A 19,341-nucleotide genomic window follows, 5' to 3' on the forward strand; every position below is an offset into this window, starting at 1 on the left:
ATCCTTTATCTGTAAAATGGGGATTAAATGGATAGGATATCTTCCCTCCGTGGGATTAAATGAGTAAGTGAAATGAGTAAAACATTTGGCAGATAGTAAAACTTGTATAAATGTTAGCTGCTGTCATTTTTATTGATTCCTCCTGGGCCTGTTTGTGTGCTTCTTTGGTCTAAAAGTGAATGCTTTCAAGTTCTAAATAAAGAGGAAGTCTTGTAAGTTTGTAACAATGTGTCCCGTGTAATCGCTACAACTTCATCTGTTGATATTTCTTCAATCTCCATTTGAAACTTAGAAAGCAGTTGGAAACAATGAGTGGAGCTTTTTCCAATCTAGGCTAACGTCCACACTAGGGTACACCCCTGAATGCAGCAGGTAGCCAAATGAACTTGAGCACTCACCTGTTCCATCACTAGCGATCCAGTTGCATTCACTTTGCCTAGGAAGGCTCTCCCTCAGCCTTCCTCTCCCGCTGCAGGCTCCAGCTATGCAGATCAGTCTTGCCATAGGATCATTTTGCCTGTTCTTGAACTTGGTGGAGTAGAGTCTTAAAGTGGTGGCATTCCTGAACGAGTCCTTCTGCCTGTGCGATTTACCCATGCTGTTGTGTGCAATTCTTATTCCTGTGTTTCAAGTTGTTACGGTCTTTGTGTGTTTTGAAATTTCTTTTATTGGCACTTGGGGTATATGGTCATTGGCAGGACAAAAAAAAAAAAAAAAAAAGAATAACATTTCTTCACATATTATTAGAACCCAGTGGCTATTTTAGAAAAAATAACCATGGCATCCTTTTTTTTTTTTTTTTTTTAGATGTAAAACTGAGTTGGAAGTAACTCAGTTATGTTTGTTTCCAGTTCCATATACCAAGTCCTTTCATAATACATTTTCTGTCTCTGTCTCTCTCTCTTTTGGAGGTAAAGGAAGGGCTTCAAGATAGAGAGAAGGGAGTGTATGAGATAGCTTATGATTTTCATGTTTGGAATGAAGTTTACTGATCAATACTTAGAATTTGGTAGGAATAACGACCAGCTCAACTATAGTGTCCTCTCGTTGAGTTGGAAACGTAACTGCAGACTGTTTATACACACATATACACGGCTTTGTGTGCAGATACTGCTCTTTGATTTAAGAGAAAGTCTATCAGAAATTGAGGGGAGTAGAGCAAAGAAGCTCTGGTCCAGGGAGACATTGAAGAACAAGGCCACACAGTTCTGTTGTGGAGAACAGTTTTACCCAGTCTGAACAATCACTGTACATCGAGACTCTCTGTTTATGTGCGTTGAAATTCCTTAATATGGGGAGTGAAATTTATCTCACAAGGAGTAAAACAAAAAGTAGAGTGATAGTGATGGGTATAAAGTTTTTCTGTTTTGTCCTTCTGGGTTTTTTTTTGTTTGTTTGTTTTGTTTTTGTTTTGTTTTGTTTTCCAAAATTTGTTGGGGACTGTAGTTGATATGAATAGTTTGTACTATGTTATTAGAAATGTTGATCGAGGGTTTTCTGGATGGTTTGCTTGGACATTTGCCAACCTTTCCCCCTCAGGAGACATTGTATTTTTCAGCATTAGTAAGTTTATTAAATCTTTCTATTCATAGCTCCTTGACACAGGTCATTTTTCACGGACAGTCATGGGTAGAAAAGGATCCCCCTGACTCCCAAGGAGCCCATTATGGCCAGGGTGTCATTAGATCTGGGGACAGCTGTAGTGGCCATGTGTGACTCATTTATTTAAAATTATGTTTTAGAGTCATTTTATGTTTTTGGAATATAAATGTTTTGCTTGGATGTATGTATGTATGTGCCCTTGGAGGAGGTCGTAGATCTACTGAACTATAGTTATCAATGGTGCCTGTGAACTACCATGTGAGTGCTGGGAACACACGCAGGTCCTCTACAGAAGCTACAAGTGCCGTCTCTCCAGCTATAGCTGTCTGAGCTGTCTCTCCAGCCTACATCTTTTCTTGTAGGGGCAATTATAGGTGTAGATCCATGTGCAGCATGCTGTTTGAAAGGCTGTGGGTCCTTCTGGACTGTTCTAATTGTATAAAACGTCTTTTTTTGTGAGTGAGAGACTGGATCAGTGACCTCTTAGAGCCTTTGTGCCAAGGTTCCATGAAATAGGTTTTCATGGTATAGCTGGGCCAGATACTTGTCATACTATGATTGCAAAGGGGGAAATGTATCCTGTTCCCAAATCAATACATTTCCCCAAACTAACCCTGGCATAAAATTGAGACTGCTTCTACTTGGCCTGCTTTTTGCATTTCAAGTGAGATTCTTAAAGTATTAGTAACTAGTATGTCAGTTATTCTTCCTGGCTTTAAAATAATATCGCAATGATTTAATTTACAGTAATCTAAAAGAAATATTGTAAGGGAACATAGGGAACCACAGGGGTCTCTGGTACACCTGTAAGTCAGCCTCAGCAGTGTACTGAAATACAGTCTTTAAAAACAAAATGAAGGAGCTGGAGGGATGGCTCAGTGGTTAAGAGCACTGACTGCTCTTCCAGAGGTCCTGAGTTCAAATCCCAGCAACCACATGGTGGCTCACAACTATCTGTAATGGGATCTGATGCCCTCTTCTGGTGTGTCTGAAGACAGCAATGGTGTATACATACACATAAAATAAATAAATCTTAAAAAAAAATAAACAAATGAACAAAAATGGAGATAAAATGGGGTTTTCTAATGCTTGGAGTTATCAGTATCAAAACTGATGGTACTTGGCAGATACAGAATATCTGTATTTCGGTCAGTCTACTTGTTACGTATTTGCTCCTACAAATTAGACGTAAAGAGTATCAAATACTCCTCTTGTTTTTCTAGCATCCAAAGTTCTCTAAACTTTAATTTCAAGGGAAAGAAAGGGGAAGAGGCCAGAGGTCAGGCCCAGTGATGTAACAGCAACAAAACTATGTGGGCTTGGCTGGGGTCACACACAGTTACTCTTCACTGGGTGTAACTCCTTCTACAAAATGGCATTTTATGTTATTAATTGGTCTTTAGAAGAGTTGGCAGTTCTGTGTGATCTTGAATCATCGAAGTAATATTTTTTCTTTTATAAAACAGGAAAGTGTATTCAGTTTTTACTCTTAAATTTAATTGATGATGATGGTGGTGGTGGTGGTGGTGGTGATGATGATGAAGAAAATGGTGATTGCATGTGAGTATCTGTGAATTCTGGGATGGAACCTTAGTCTCCAGGTTTGCTCTGCCATCATTTTGATCTGCTAAGCCAACTCCAGCCCAAAGACAGTTCTATATTTATTGTGTGCACATAGCTACCCTCCCTCCCTCCTCTCCACTCATGCTCTTTTCTCTGTGGGTATGCCTTATCTCTCCAGCTCCATTCCCAAAATCAGGAGGGGGAATAAAAATATAAGGGGACCCCCCCAATAAAACCCCCAAAGAAATAAACTTCACGACCCTTTCCTAAACAGTTACTAGCCTATCACCATGTTCCTGTCTTCAAACAGTCTATCGTTTGCTTATGATGTTCCTCAACCCTACGTTTGACCACGTTCCAGCTCCCAGTTTTGTGTCTGTGACTATGCCAGGCTTCAGGATCTCTTTCCCCTCCCTTTTCTGAGCCAGGGTCTCTCATGTCCTAGGCTGGCTTCAAACTCACAGACTTCTGATTTCCCTACCTCCACCTCCCAAGTGATAGAATTGCAGGTATGTGCTATTATGCTGGGCTTATGGGGTTTGTATGACTACTAGGCAAGCACCCTGCCAGCTGAGCTAACTTCCTTAGCTTGGCGACTATCTTAACACCCTGTAATTGTGTACAGTGCTGTCAAACTTGCCCTGTAAGGACAATAGAGTTTTCCCCCACCATTACCTGTTCTCACCCTACTGACTGTGCCCTGAAAACCCCGATGCACATTTGAATTCTTGGGCAAATTCTAGTTCGAAGGTTTGCTTGGACCCTGAGGAAGCTAACCTTATCTGTGGGTTAATTCATTAATAGAATGGGTTCTTACAGAGAGGGCTAGGAGGAGGCAGGGCCTTGCTGGAGGAAAGTAGGTCACTGGGACATGCCCTTGAAGAATGTAGTTCTTGGGCTCTACTTTTACCTCTCCTCTGCTTCCTAGCTGCTTTGAGATCACAGACTCCTGTGCCATAGGCATCGACTGCTGAGTTCTGCTTCACATCAGGCCTGTGGAAGTGAAGCTGGTCACCATGGACCAAAACCTCTGAACCATGCACCAGAAGTGAGTCTCACTTGTGTTCTGAGGCGTTTTGTTTCAGCGATGGGGAGCACCGTGTTGAGGAGTTAGGGGTACTAGGCTCTTTCCTCTAGATCCTTGAGTAATCTCCACACAGAGTTCTTATAAAAACCAAGTGAAATCATGGGAAGATCACATAGCTCCCATTCACGAAGATCGAAGAGAGTTTCGGAAAATAACAAAATATAGGTGAGTGTCAGGAACAACTGCTGGGACTCCCATTTAGGTCAGTTATTTTGAACAGTTTAACAATTTTGTGTATTTAAAAACATGCTTCGTTCTGTGTAACATCAGTGCCTGGGAGCTGAGGTCATGTTTTGCTTGCTTGTGTGTTAACTGGTTATTATTCCAGGGGTTCCCTTCAGTATGTAAATAGCAAAACCGACATCCCAGCTTCTGTCTATTTGCCAGGGCAATTTCTGACACTTACTAGGCTTTTGTGGTGTCAGAGCAGCAGTAATTAGTGTTCTCTGCTTCATAATAACTTGGTATCTGTTCAGTGAGTAATTGTACACATCGCCTGACTGGAGGTAAAATTGGCAAGGGAAACGGGTGTTTAATGGGTAAAATACTACTTTTATCAGGCCATGAGGTTACTCTAGTGACATCAGAACTTGGCAGCCCCTTTTCAGTCCAATAAAGAGAAAAGGCACCACGATAAGGGAAAGACATTTCCCCCTGCCCATTTCTTTTGGCTTTCTCTTCCTGATTTTGGCCTCAGGGAGTGTGTATAACAAAATAACAACACGGTGAGTCACAGGCGGAAGGACTAGGGAGTGAAGGAAGACTGTTTTAGCTGGAACAGAAGGACTTATCAGTCAGTACCCATGTTCCTGTCATGATGGAGACATGGAGGGTGGGAGAGGAGCCCCAGGAACCCACACTCATAAAAGGGGTTCCGGAAGACTCATGGCTCGACATGTAGCTGGCAACTTGACAGCACTCGGCGCATGGGGCAGGGCGTGGGGAAGGGAAGTCTGGGCACAGGGATGGAGACGATTTCCAGTTGTTGGTGTCCTACCATCTGAACATTAACTCCAGTTGACCTCGGGGCCAGAAAACCCCAAGAAGAAATGTTTAGGTTCTTAATACATTTAAAAACTGGAGTGGTATCCCACCGAAGACCCACTACTGTGCTGGGGCCATGACTTCCTTCATAGTTATATGATTCTGTGCAATTGCCATTTTGCTATTACTACAGTATTTGGCATGAGTGTGTGTGCGTGTGCGCATGTGCGTGCATGCAGGTCTGCAGGAGCTGCGTCAGGCATGCATTAAGGCAGAGGACAGATGGCATCTCTTTCTACCTTGTGGGATGTAGGACTGAACTCAGGTCTTCGTGCCTGTATACAAACGCCTCTACCGGCCGAACCATTGGTCAGTTATTTTCGGGACAGGATTCTGTTGTAACCAGGCTGGCCTTTGACTTGTGGCAGTCCCCCCACCTTCTCCTGAGTGGTGGGGTTCCTAGGAGCTCTAAGATTCCATTTTAAAAGAAACGTTCTAGCCTCTTCTAAAGCCTCAGATGCCCATGAAGAAGGAGATGCACACTGTTTTGTACTGAGAAGCACACATTTTTGCTGAGATGGCGCAGGTAGTCTTCCTAACTTGGTTCTACATATGTGCATCTCCAGAACATACTTTCAAGCTGTATTCTGATGGGATTTGCTCTGATTTCTAAATTGGCTTACAGTTATTGAAAAATAGCACAATTTAAAGGACAACACAAGCCCCTTTTGATTCTATAACAGAAACACAACATCCATTTTTCTCCCCAGTCCCGATTCTAAGCTCTAGTTACCATATTTTAAATTATTTCGTATTTTAGTTGGATTTTTCCCTGAAAATAAGTTTTATTAATCTTACTCTGACTGTCATTATCTATAGGTCTTTCATATAAATTTCATCATATATTTGAGTTAAATTCTTTTTTTTTTTTTTCTGAATTTCCTGGCTAGCTGAAGTTAATTTTGAGTCATTGTAACCCTGGTTGTCAGCCATGCTCTCCTATTAAAGCTAGCAAACACAGTTGTCATGATTTGTTATTTCTTTTGTGTTTGAGGATGTATTTTAAAAAGAACCATTGTCATAGTGGTTAGGTCTTAGAATAATTTTACATTTGTTGCTATGACAACGGCCACAGTGGGGTTTTAAATTATACAATGCAGCTTGCAGAGGTTTGCTATCAGGCTTTTGTGGCATCACATAAATTTTAGCTCAGGGATTTGACCGTGCGCATATTACTAATGTTAATAGGAATATTTTAGTTAACTCCCAAAGTCGGCTTCCTAAATGTGAACTTTCTTTCCCCACCCTTGGAAATGATCATAAAAATTATTTAAAGGAGCCTCTGAGTGCTTTACTCAGTTTGAGATTTCTCTTCTCAGTATAGTAGATTACTAGGGGAAAGATAAAGAAGTGGCTAACCCCACAGGCAGAAACTATGGCATTTAGTTAAATTCTTGATTTCTTAGCTAGCTGCGCGCATGCGTGCTCACGAACACACGCAGAGTTAGGAGAGCATGCTTCATCAGTTGGAAGCCTAGAGGTTAGCAGGAGGCATGGGCCCAAAACAGGAAGGTCCCACATGCTAAATTCTATAGTTCTTCTGGAACCCAGAGTGAGGAACTATTCTGAGCAGTTCTCGTAACAAATACGGTTCCTTTTTTTCTCTTCATGTTGAAATGTGAGGGTTTCAGTGCGGGCGTGGGGGGTGCTTTGACATTTAGTAGGCAAGCAAGGTCTCCCCATTTGCTTAGAAAAGTTCTTTCTAATTCACTGAGAACTACTAGTGTCCTTTGTGTCTTAATTGCCCTAGAGTGAATGCTGCCTGTGCACTTGAGGAATCTGACAATAAATAATAGGGAGAGAAAGGAGTGAAGTGTTGCTCTCACAGAGCACGGCTCTTGTCTGTTGGGGTACCCTGCAGACTTCCAAGAATGGTGCCTCTAGGAGATTGGGAAGGAGAGGTACTGACCTAGTCTGGTCATTGCATGCGCAGACAGGCCCAGGAGGAGTCACAGACACCCTGTCCTTAACCTCCCCTTGAGCAATTCCAAACTGTTGTATTGTGGTCCTTTTTATTTCTTACATAGCATACATTTCTCCTTCCCCATGTTTCTGATGCTGATATCACTTCTTAAATAACCTCAACAGAGCCCTGCTTTACACAGCATTTCACAGCTGTCTTTTCTGCCTCTCTGCTTATCAGAAACATGAGATAATACCTTTTTTGTGAGCAAGGAAATCATGAAGGCCATCCACGAGCACTGGTGTCAGGTACAAGAATTGCGATCCAGCTCGAAGTCAGGTAGCCTTTTAAGCCCTCCCTGTTGCGCGCTGGAAAAGTGTTATTTGAAATTTCTACCTTTCTTTTAAAGATTTATTTTTAGGTCAGTTTGTATGACCTCAGTAGATGAAAAATTTTAAATTCTAAGTTTTCCTTGTACCTTTGATAATTCTAAACCTCAATTTCTACATTCTAGAGTCACTGAAGTGAGTTTTGCTTCTTGTATTTTATGTTCCTGCCCGGATCCTGGCTTTCGAACCTTTTTCTTTGGAGCAGGGAAAATACTTGGATGCTCAGACATTCTTTCACAATATCATTTTGACTGAATGTGAAACTCGAAAGGCTTTCCCAGTTGTAGTAAAAGCAAAAGAAAAGGGGACATTTTAGAAATTCCTTTTTTTCCCCCTTTATTATTTGGTTGTGGCACAAACACAGTCTCTAGAGAGCTATGTTCTGCCTTTGATCTTACCGATCATCCTCTGGTATTCTTTATATCTAAAATGTGACTGGTGATATTGGGGCTGGGGATATTGCTTTTCATCTCTTGGTTATTCGAGGTTGGGGTTTCAAGCCTGGTGTGCTCTGAGTGTTTTAGTGTCGCCTTGGACAGTTGTTAACAATTTCTGTTTCATAATGCTGGCTAAGACAGAAGTCAGCGTCGAAGCATTTCGCCGTGTCTAATTTGTGTTATTTTGGTGTAGATCCTCAAAATACTCATTAGCTGCTTAGTGACGTGGTTTAAAATGATTGAGAGGAAAGGGACAAGTAGAGACCCTTAGGGCTCAGCATTGCTCCTCCTCCTCGGCAGAGAAGCCTGAGTTGTAATCACTGCCCAGTGCAGCTCCCAGAGCGAGGTGTGAGGCTGTTTATTTTCACTCCAGAGATGTATATACTGCAGAAGGAAAACTCTGGCCTGGCTTAACCTAAGCAAGTCATTACTTATCTACGATCTGGCAGGCAATTTGATTAAGGCTGACAGAGCTCATATAATATCAGAACCAGACCCTCCCGGTGATTGATGATGCTGCTCTGTAAGGTTTTTTTTTTTTTTTTTTTTTTTTGTTGTTGTTGTTTTTTTTTTTTTAATTTAAAAAGGAAAAAAACTGAACAAGGATGAATACTAATTCTGATTCATATTTGGCAAGTATAGACTGCCTGATATAATTTTATCTATACTAACATGCCTAAGTATGACATATGTTAGGTGACAGTTAAGTGGTTTTAAGAGTGTCTTAGTTTTCAGTCTGCAGGTAACTTGGCTGTGTACTGTTTCTGGGGCTGGAGATTGGCCTGGAGCCTTGTGTGTTGCTCTTTGTGTATCCCCAGCCCTTTCTTTACCTGAGGTCCTGCTTCCTAGCATGGCATCTTTAACATGGCTTGCTTTGATATTATATATTCCTTAGCATAATGGGATTAACTTAGAAAAGAAAAAAAACCCTAATAAATCCATTTGGAAATGTTTGTCTTTAAGGCATTTTCAACTCCTTGTTTTCTGATTATAAGAAACCGGTTTGACCTTTGTAATAGCACATCTGGGCCATGGAGTGTAGCTACTGGCCTCTGCACTGGTGTACAGGTTCTGTGTCTCATCCCTATTGACATGGTGTGACTAGAATATGCCAGAAGTTCTACCTGCATTTTTTCTGTGCAGAGCGTTGGGTCTGGGTACACTCCCATTCCCCAACCCCCACAACACACAGAAATTCAGGCGTGCACACTTGCAGGGCAACATTGTAATTTTTGCAGTGGTATTAAGTTTGGACTCTGGAGAAAACATTGTACCACCATTCTACCAATGCACAGGTTTTAAGATACCTGTTTGGGGCCTATAAAAGAGAGGATAAAGCTTGCCTCTATTGCATTTACAGAGTTCGTGTAGGGATGTCGTCTTGTGGCTTTGGAGTTGGGTAGCATTTACAAGATTATTTTAGCTTTTATAGTCTTGGGAATGTACATCTTGTTTTTTTAAAAATAAAATTCTCGCTTCATCTCCTAATATCGTTCTCAACCTGAAGTTGTGAAGTTGTGTGTGGTAGCTCCACCCCCTCCATCCGTAACCCACAGTTACCTCTGGGAAGGCGCCATAAAAACCCACCGAGAGCTACTGACCGAAACAGTTGCATCTTTTCTCTTTTAGCTCTGATCTAAGTATTTTAAACCCTAATTTCATGCCCACTCATGAAGATGAAGTTTATTTATGTAAATAAATCAACAAAGTGGTGCTGCCTCCATCGGCAGAAAAACAACCAAGTCCTCACTTTCAAGTCAAGTTGGGGTTGTAGAAGACCGTTTCAGAAACGTGCTTGGTTTTTCTTAGATATTTGCCCCATTAGAGACTGAACAGCAGATGTTGGTAAATAAATCGACCCAGTCACATATTCTAGTCACGCCGTGTCGGTAGGAGTGAGACATTTACTGTTTTTGGAATTTTATGTGAGTTCCTGTTCCCTTGGGTACTAGTGCCACCACGGAGCTCTTGCTGCTTCCTGACTGTGGCTTAGTTCATCTTGGAAGCCTGGCCGTTGGCGTGTGCTACAACCCTGCTTTTCACCCTGTACTGATGATCCCTGTCATAAACATCTACAGAAAGATAATCATATGTGCACCAAGTGTCTTTAACTACAAGGCCTTACGAGCGATCCTAATGTTGAGGTTTCCGTGTATCCATGGCTGTTTCTGAGCCTCCTGGCCCTGTTCTGTAGACTTAGTGATTGAGGTGCTCCATTGTTGAGTCTCTGGCCTCTGGGTTTTCTTCAGTGCCTTATTATGTGCTTTGCTAATCAATCCTCTTGGCACCTGTCTTAAATTATATGTAATGAGAATGTTGGCTGTGGGTATTTAGAGATTGATATAAAATAGATGGTGAACACTGGTATAAAAATAAGCAATGAAGAAAATATAGATCCTTATTAGAAGACACAAATCAGTGGCGAGGTCCAGATTCTCTAAGCAGCTAGCTCTCTGACAACATGCGGCCATTTTTACCTTCTTGTTGGCTTAGCAGAAGTGTTTTTAAGGGACGGGAAATTGGTAGTTTGTCAAGTCATTATGTCCCATACTGGATGCTTATTCATTTATCAAGTGTTTGAAGACTTACTTTGTGACAGTTTCTTCCCTGAGTTGGACTTTACAGTAGTGAGAAAAACAGATAAATTCCTCTAGCATTGAGCCGACAGAGGGGTTAAATGGACCCACTAGAAAATGGTTTTTAAAAGCTCTTTATTTTTAGAGCCGCTTCATGCACAGGTGAGTGGAAGGGATAAGGATTTTTGACATACTCTCATCCCCAAATAATCTAGCCTAGGTCCTTCCTTCCTCTTGCAGTGTGGTGGGTCAAGTAAAGTGAGGGCCATATGTCCCCTTCCAGACTTCAGTTCAGCTACAATTTTTATACGTGGGAAGTCAGGTGAAAATAAATGTCAAGGACATTGTTGAGAAAGGAAAGTTGAGAAACTGGAAATCTCAGATCAGTGTGTAGGGAGATTGAGTGGGTAGTGGGGGCTTATTTAAGTTGAATGTAGGGTTGGGTGTGGTAGATGTCCTGCCTTTGAACCTTCCCTGGAAGATGCTGGGAAAGATAAGCATGAAGGTGATATGGCCGGTTCTTTATGAGTGGTAGAGACTGTTCTTCTGAGGAAAGCGGTTGGTGCCAACACGAGGGTGAAGGCCTGTGTGTGTAGGGGAAATCGGGCATCCTGTTTCATAAAGAGTGGCATTGAGCTGTTAAATTTATAGTGATTTAAGGCATGGAAAACGTAAGTCTTTAGCTGGTTCTTAGCATTGATCTTGAAGCCAGCTTGGTTTTTAGCAATAATTTTATACCGACCTGGAATAAAAATGAGAAACAAAACGAATAGCCAAGACATAAAGTGATTGCTTCTGAAGCTACATTCATTGTGCATTCACTTCCTGTTCGTTTTTTATTTGGTCTTGTTTGAATGATACAATCATAACAAAAAACGGTTCTTAGTTAAGAAAATTAATATTCTTGCTTGGCAGATTTTGTCATTCATACACAGGAGGTTTAAATGTCTCTCCCCTTCCCCTCTCCCCTCAGCATCCTCTCCAGGGTTGTGGATTGAACCCATGGCCACGTTTACTTTAGGCAGCTGTCCCGAGACTGACTGAGCCACTATCTCAGCATCTGGGCATCTCCTTTTTCGCGTGGCAGGCGTCGGCTGTAGTGTAAATTCAGCAAGTCATCAGCACATTTGCTGGTGCTTGCATGTGGCTTCTTTGCTGTTCTGCAGGCTATGTGTTTGTCTGCAGATGCCTGTCAAGTCAGTGCTATGCCTTTGTGTCACCTTTGGTTCTGCTCCAGAACCAGATTTAAGTTGCTCCTTTACTCTCCTCCAGCAGAAACTGGGATCCCTCCACTAGTTCTAACAACATGCTGGTTGTTCAGTATCCTGAGGTTAAGAGGCGAGCCCCTAAAAAGCTTCTCTCTGTAAAATAGTTGCTTTTCAGATGTTTTATTAGTACTGCTGCTGGTTATTTTAATTAGCAGTATGTTTTATTTGCACCCCTAGGTCATTTGAGCCAAGATTGTAATTCAGATAAACAAAACAATATCTGATGTTCTGGAACACCCACACCTGCCACCTGGGCTTTGCCCCTGAGCTGCTTGTGTTGGCAGGGGAGCCAGCACAGAGAGAGGAGGCAGTTATGTGGGGTGATGCGATGCCTCAGATGTTGGTTCCTGCAGTGCCTGATACCTAAGTACCTTTCTCCCCCACCCTTAAGGCTACCTTCTGCCACCTTTTGAAAACTACTATCATTTGTTTTTCTTTCTTTTATGATCATGTATTGGTTGTATTGGCTGCATATATTAATGTGGTGCTGGATGGTATTTCTCTGCAGGCATGTGGCATGCATGAATTAAGCCCAGCCTGCTTTCTCCCACCTGAGTAGTTTTCAAATGGGTACTATTCTTTTACTCAGTGATTTTCTTTTTAAAAGTGACTCCTAAGTCACGAGAAGAACTTTGTTCTCACTACACACACATTTCTGACAGGGCTTGCAGAATTCCATGGATGCCTCACTGATGGTTTAACTTCGAAGTGGTGGGTTCCACTTACAAGAACAGGGGTTTGGCAAGCAAACGTCTACAAGGTTTTTGTTTTTGAGTATAAAGTAAAGGGCTTCCCTTCATTTAAACTCTAACAATGAAACTATGAACTTCATGTCTCAGGCCTTAAAAATAGTTATTATTTGTTTCATGAGTACATACAAACTCTCTGTCTTGTTCATGGAAGTGCTGCATTTGAGTTTAGGGCTAAGGTTTTCCTGTCTCTGGCTTGCTCTCCCCTTTCTCCTATTCAGCACAGATTTGAAGTTTGCAAAGGGTGAGGCAAGATACATTGTGACAGGTGAGAGCTGCACTTCAGACTTCCCTGTTCTCTTTCCTGTAGGTAGAGAAGTTACAAGATGTTTGCTATAGAAGTCTGAGGCTGGAGAAATTATGGAGGTTTTTTTTTTTATTTTTCCTTGCAGAGAGAACTCCTGTCCTATTAAGTTAGGGAATGACTAAATAAATTTAGGTAGTGATGTGTGTATATGGGTGTGCGTGCTGTGGTGTGGCTGTGGAGGTCTGAGGACAACTGCGTGGATGGCTACCTTCTTCCACCTTTACCAGGTTCCAGGACTTGAACTCAGTGGCCTGACTGGCTGTGTAGCAACTGCCTTCATTCACTAAGCCATGGTACTGTTCCCTGCCTGGACATGCTTTGTTCTTTTATTTAAAAATGTTTTACTACATTTATTTAATTACACAGAGAGAGAGAGAGACAGAGAGAGAGACAGAGAGAGAGAGAGAGAGAGAGAGAGAGAGACAGAGAGAGAGACACAGAGAGAGACACAGAGAGAGACACAGAGAGAGACACAGAGAGACAGACAGAGACATGCACACAGAGACACAGACCTTTCAGGTCTGTTCTCTCCTTTCATTATGTAGAATGTGGGACCTAGGATCAAATTCAGGTTGTCTGGCTTGGCGGCAGGTACGTACCCTTTCCCCTCTGAACCATCTTGCCCAGTCCCTGTGTGCACATAATTAGCACACTACTAGCTTAGTCTATCAACCAATAATTTTGTTTTAAAATATTTACGAATGAAATTGTCCCTTTGATTTTGTTTTAATAATAAAAGCCTTTGAAATTCCCCTGATTACATAAAAGTGTTAATGTGAGATGTGTAGCATTTTAGGAAATGGGGTCCTTATTACCTATATCAGTATGTTGCCCCATTCTTTAGCCATCCTTTACTTCTGAAGTTCTTCGACTATAGACACTTGATGTGGTTTAAATATGTGCCCAGAGTAGCACAGAACAGCGGGCTCTCTAATGGGTGGTTAGATGGTGTGAAAGCTCTGCCCCCATGAGTGCACTATTGCCACCCAAGGTCTGAGTTATCCTTGCTTCTGTTGCTCCCTTGTTTTTCTTGCCTTTTGTCATGCAAGGCTACATCACAAAGAGCCCACCAGATACCACACCGATCTCTTGTCTTTTCTAGCCTTCATCTCTGTGAGAACCCAATTATTTTGTTATAACAACAGAAACAACCTCTTGTTGTAAAAATTATTGAAAGAGAATTTAAAACATTTAAATGGATTGTGTGTGTGTGTGTGTGTGTGTTTGTGTGTGTGTGTGTGTGTGTGTGTGTGTACATGATATATTCACACTGGGCCACACATGTCACAATCTGCAAGTGGAGGTCAGAGAACAACTCTATGGAGTCTGTTCTCTCTTTGGACCTTTATTTGTGTTCCAGGGATTGATCAAACTTAAGTTGTCATGTTTGTGCTTGCCTTTATGGACGGAACCATCTCTCTCACTCTGACCCTCTTTGTGGTTGTGGTTTTTAGTCTACAAATTACAACCCCACTCAAACTTGTCTTTAAAGTAATGCTTTACATCAAGAGATATTGGAAGAGTTAAATTATCAATCCAATGTACAGCTTTCTTGCTATCCCCACCCCCAAAGAAAAGGAAAAGAAAAAACTTTGTAAGCTAAAAAATTCACTCCAAAAACCCCAAAAACAAACAAACAAACAAACAAAAAACCAAACCCCTTCGTGTTGTACTTGAAAGTCAACCATGGCAAGAAGTGTCAGAACCCACAGGACTTTCCGTGTATAGTGACATGTAAAGGAATGTTCTACAGAGTAAGGCAGCCTGACTCAGCACTGCTGTGAGATATCAGTAGTGGATGCTAATTCTAACATTTCATTTACTCTCATATTGTCGTTTCTGCTCCAAGGAACTTGGAGCTTATCATGCTATGTTCAAATCTTTATATTCTTGGCTGATTTTGAACTATCCACTAGTGAAAATACTGGGTCACGATATTGAAGTTGAGGCCTTATGGCATTAAACAGAGGTATAATAACGAAGACGGTTTTTGTACCTCATTTATACATCGATGCTGACAATTAATAGAGAATTTTAAGAAGTGTCTTGCACCCTGTAGCATCCTCGGAATGTTTGCCTTCCATGCTGGCTCATGTGTCTGTGTCTGTGTGTACACACACTTGTCTCTGTATCCAGGTGTGTTTCTTTTGGCTACCTTGTTTATTGGAGCCCGATGTAATATTAGGATGCAGTACCATCTGGTTGGTTTAGGTTGAGTCTAACAGAGTTGTTCCAGCAAATCACGCTTCATTTCTTGTAGACTGGCTGGTCCTGTGTCATTGATGAACTTTCAGGCTTTTCTGGTTGGATAAAGACTTCATGCTCTGTGTAAAGTGGTATATTTACAAAGATACTGTAAACTTAATTGACCTGATTTCCTATTCTCTTGTTCATCAGGGCATTGTAGATTCATCATTGTTTTGTTGTTAACTGCCTGTGATGGTATAAGGTTTTCTAAAGTGCAGATTTTCTTGGTGTGGACCATTGTGCTTTTCCGTATGTTTTGGCTTATCCGTCACATTGGCCCCCTTATGTACTGACTAGGTGGTAATCTGTGATTGACTTGTGTGTCAACTTTTGAATGGGCCTGGAGAGCCCCATTATCAGTGCACAGCTGCTCATCCATGGTAGAATGGCAGGTTTGATGAAGCTGTGTCTGACCTAATTCTCGTCACTAAACAGAGCAAAGAAATCGAGGGGTCTTGAGGTCTTTCGTATAGCCGAGTTTAAAGAGGAAAGAGAAACCCTGAAACTGAGATCAGTATGATTAGATTCTAGAAAACATGTAACTCAACAGGTAGAGAGGTGGAAAAGTTACCGTGACAGATCTGTCCTTCACGGGCACTGACCCAAGTTTTCTAAGAATTCTGGCTTTCCCCCTTGTTTGCTGTTTCAGCAGAGCTTTGTGTGTCTACGTTAGTATACACTTTATGGACATCAGTTTCTCCTTAAGCCCCCCTCCCCACATTATCAAAATACAATCTAAATCCAACTCAGTAAGGGTTGTGTCTTATAACTGCAAGGGCAATTCTCGGCTCAGTGTGTCATTTGGTCTAAGTAAAGCTCTGGGCATTTAAACAACAGTATTAATAAGATTACCTAAGCATTCATTATCATCTCTTTCCATGTTCTTCCTTCTCGTCCCCCATCAAATGAGGCTGGCCAAGTGTCTGATGGTAACATTACAACACCACCCGAGCCTGTTCTAGTTTTTTACCAAACTTAAAAAACCTTGCCTTTGAGCATTTATTTTGCGGTTACCGTAATTCTGTTACTTTTTCCCACGAAGCCAGTGCCAACAATAAACTTGAAAATCCACTGAGCGGCGCATTTATGGCAGGGTTCGACTCTGCAGTTGAGCACAGTAATTCCTTGAAATTTGCTGTATCTCGTCTTTCCATTGATCCTTCCCGAGTTGCTTTTTACCATCTCAGCATCTGTAGGCAGCTATGCTGGTTAAGTATTCGTAACTCTCCTGTACAATTCATGATGGATGCCAGAATTACCTGGGCTCCACAGCTCTCGGTTTCCTGTGCTAAAAAGCAGTAAGGAGTCATCTGTTAGAATGAGGGAAAGGGACTTTTTAAAAAACACACAGATATTGTGAATAGAGCCGAAGCCTGTGCTCTGAGCTTCTTTTGGTGTCTAATTAGGACCACATTGACGCCTGTTGCAGCTGGCTGCTCCTAGCTGTTGCCTTTTTTTTTTCTTCCACTGTGACCCTTGATCCTTGTGACCTTTCCTGGGGTTAGGCCTAGGCCCTCTCTATTGTGTCGGTGCTGGAGTGGCTCATGTGGAGTTGATTATTTCTTTGCTCACTTGGCCTTTTTGGTGCCACGGCTCCTGCGTAACTTCCATTTTTTTCCCTCTACTCTTGCTGGTCATCAGTGGAAGGAGACACTTCTGCAGGCAGCAGGGTTGTTCAGATGTTTGGCTGGCTCCATCGAGACACAGCGGAGGTTGGGGGGAAAGCTGCAGTATCTGCGGGTGCCAGCCTTTAAGTAGAAGGTTGGTCTGAATGATGTCGAGGTCATGAATCAGTGCGCACAAATGCCACTGTCAGCATTCCACAGAGCGCTTCGCTCCCCGAGAGAGCAGAACTCCAGAGTTGGTGGCTGGGAACCTTCCTGTGGGATTGGCAGTTCCTTCTCCCATCTCCAGGCTGTGCAGCAGGTCACAGAATAAGTACATCATTATCTGTTGCACACAACTGCTTTAAGGGATGCTTTAGTCTGTAAGTTTATTTCCTCTCTCAGCCCCACGCCAACCAGGATGGCGGACTATTAATGTCTTTGTTGTGACCAAATCAATGGCACTTTCTTTGCTTCTCCTTGCCTCGCCCATCCTCCAATCCCTGGTGTAAGATCACTGAAAGATGAATGCTAGTTGATGTCCCATTTTGGGGGCCCTCATGTACACAGTGAGGACACTGATCCAGCAAAGCCTTCAGTAGTTATGAAGGCGTGACGGTCTGGTTACCTCACTCACAGCACCTTTCAGAGGTAGGTGAGAGGTGTGTTGAGGGTTGAGGCTGATTTAGTGACAGTTCAGGACCGACTTTCCATCAAGCCTCTTCAGTCTCATCCCTGGATAATCGCTTCTGCCTCCCCCTTTAAGTTCCTCCAGCAGCAGCTATGTCGGGATCCTTAGTCTTTTTTTTTTTTTTTTTTTTTGGTTCATTTTTTTCGGAGCTGGGGACCGAACCCAGGGCCTTGCGCTTCCTAGGCAAGCGCTCTACCACTGAGCTAAATCCCCAACCCCGGGATCCTTAGTCTTGAATGAGGAGTTGCTGCTTCTTCAGACGGGGAGCCTTTTCAGGACTCAGCCTGCTGAACACCCTCTATTCAGGCCAGCAGCTCTGTTTGCTGCTGACCCCCACATTTCTGCCTTGCTCCACAGGTATAATCAGATGTCTAAGATCCCCACTTATGTCCTGCCCTCCATCTCTGTCATGCACCCCATTCCCTGCAGCTCCTTCCGGACAGTCAGCACAAAGGCCCTGCTGTTTCTCATGGGTTTCCTGTATGAGAAAATGTAGACCATTTACACAGCCACTTCGTAATCAGAGGTGTAGACTGCCACTTTGGTGCCTTCTTTCTTGTCAAAGCAGCCAGGAAACAGGAAGTGGATAGACAAATGGATTCCGGTGATGGCTGAGCTGTGCATTCTCTTCCAGACCGGATCGCTTGTGACCTTCGTTCTGTCAATTTTACCGCTCAGATCATTTGAATATGTCCAGATGTTACGGGCAACTTCTCTCGTGCGAGTTCCTTTCTCTTTCATACCTGCCTCCTAACTTGTCTTCAGCTGTTCTCCACATTGCAGTGTGGATGGCATTTCACAGGTGCAGGTCTGAGCATGCTTTCTCCTGTAGAAAAGAGTCCTGTCAGGATGAAATACCTGATGTGATGAGATGTGATGTGATGTGATGTGATATGATGAGAGTGTGCATGTGTGTGTGTGAGTGTGAGAGTGCGTGTGTGTATGTGTGTGTATGTGTATGTGTGTATATGTGTGTGTATGTGTGTATATGTGTGTGTATGTGTGTGTATATGTGTATGTGGTGTATGTGCTGTGTGTATGTGTATGTGTGCGCATGTGTGTATGTGTGTATATATGTGTATGTATGTGTTTGTGTGTGTGTATGTGTGTGGGTATATGTGTGTGTATATGTGTGTGTATATGTGTGTATATATGTGTATGTATGTGTTTGTGTGTGTGTATATGTGTGGGTATATGTGTGTGTGGTGTGTGTGTGTATGTGTGTGTATGTGGGTATATGTGTGTGTATGTGTGTGGTGTGTATGTGTGTGTGGGTATATGTGTGTGTATGTGTGTGTGTGTGTGTGTGTGTGTGTACTATGCTCTAGTTTCTGTGTACCTGTGTACCTCTCCCTCTCTGAATACAGTACCCCATGCTCCAGCCCCTATACTTTCTTACTCTGCATATGTCGATTCTGTGCATACGCTGTCCATCCTTTCTGCTTAGAATGCCCTGTTCACTGTTCTCCTGACTGCATCCCTTAATTTATTACTTTGATTTCATCTAACATATTTCATCTTTCTGCAAAGAGACCCAGTCCCCTTATTTAAGTAGCCTAGGCTGACCTTGAACCTGCAGCATCTCTCCTGCTCCCTCCGAGAAGTGCTAACCCCAGGTCTAGGTGAAATGAGCCTTCTGTCCTTCCTGTGTCACCTGTACAGGCGAGTCTGTCACTCATCTATCTCTTCCTTTAGTGTCTTTATGTGTTGATTCCATTGCTCATCTCTCTTCACACTTACTGCTTTACACCCTGAAAACTTTTTATTTCTTACAGACTCAGTCACTTATTGAAAGTGGTCTTCACTGACTGTAGTGGAAACACTGTATTAGGCTCCATCTCAATAAAATCCAGCTTTCACAGATAACAAAAAAG

General features: G+C 42.4%; 1 protein-coding gene across 4 annotated transcripts in view; it reads left to right on the forward strand.

The window, feature by feature from the left end:
* Cdon (cell adhesion associated, oncogene regulated) overlaps positions 1–19,341 on the forward strand; it is an 86,498-nt gene that overhangs the window by 4,682 nt on the left and 62,475 nt on the right. Inside the window, exon 1 of one of the 4 annotated variants that reach the window (XM_087563480.1) lies at positions 4,124–4,213. The gene's annotated coding sequence lies outside the window, so the exon portion shown is untranslated. 4 annotated transcript variants of the gene reach the window in all.

This window comes from Rattus norvegicus, chromosome 8, assembly GCF_021556685.1.
Source record: "Rattus norvegicus strain SHRSP/BbbUtx chromosome 8, alternate assembly SHRSP_T2T, whole genome shotgun sequence".
NCBI classification, from domain to species: domain Eukaryota; kingdom Metazoa; phylum Chordata; class Mammalia; order Rodentia; family Muridae; genus Rattus; species Rattus norvegicus.